Below are 1,072 nucleotides of genomic sequence, written 5' to 3'. Positions count from 1 at the left end.
AGGGAAGTTCGGCCATCTGGTCGCCCCCATTGGAAAGCATTGCGGGCGACCAGATGGCCGAGGCGATCCGGGCGACCAGATGACTGAGGGGAGAGGGGCGACCAGATGGCCGAGGGGATACGGGCGACCAGATGGCCGAGGGGATACGGGCGACCAGATGGCCGGGCACGAAAGGGACGCCCTCTGGTCGCCCCGTGCCCCGACGAAGGAGGGAGCGGGCGCCCGGGGCATGGCGGGCCGGAGGCCCGGGGCCCCAGCCGGGCCACAGCCATGGAGGCTGCCAGGGGCCGGCGGGCCCTCCGACCCGGGGCCCGCTTACACCTTGACAAGCAGGGGAGGCCTGCAAGGGACCGACGGACCCCTGTCCTGGGCCCTGGGTGGAGCGGCAGCCCGGTGGACCGGGCCCAGGGCCGGACCGCCCGACCCGGGGCCCCGACCGGGCCCCTGGCCCCAGCCCGAGGCTCCCAGGCCCAGAGGCGCAGGGGAAGCCTCCCCGGGCCCGCCGGACCCCGTCCCCGTCCCCGGCACCCTGCCCCGCGGCAGGACCCAGGACGGAGCCCGGGGTGGGGAGGCCACCCTCCCCGTGGCCCTCAGGGGCCCCGGGTGGGGCTCCTGAACCCAGCCAAGCACGGGGAGGCTCCCCGGGCACCACGGAACCCCGTCCCGGGACTTTGGCAGTGCGGCAGGCCGGGGGACAGGGCCCGGGGCCGGAGCACCCCACCCGGGGCCCGGCCGGGCCCCTGGACCCAGCCGGGGCTCCCAAGCCCGGAGGCGCATGGGACGCCTCCCTGGTCCCTCCGGACCCCGTCCCGGGCACCCTGCCACGCAGCAGGACCAAGGACAGAGCCCGGGGTGGGGAGGCCGCCCTCCCCGGGCCCTCAGGGGCCCTAGCCACTGCTCCTGAACCCAGCCAAGCAAGGGGAGGCTCCCCGGGCACATCGGAACCCCTTCCCGGGCCCTTGGCAGTGCGGCAGGCTGGGAGACAGGGACCAGGGCCGGAGCACCCGACCCGGGGCCCGGCCGGGCCCCTGGTCGCAGCCTGGGCTCCCAAGCCCGGAGGTGCATGGGACGC

The sequence above is a fragment of the Lissotriton helveticus genome, chromosome 4_1 (assembly GCF_964261635.1).
Source record: "Lissotriton helveticus chromosome 4_1, aLisHel1.1, whole genome shotgun sequence".
Lineage (NCBI taxonomy): Eukaryota > Metazoa > Chordata > Amphibia > Caudata > Salamandridae > Lissotriton > Lissotriton helveticus.
Note: the sequence above shows the minus strand (reverse complement) of the source record.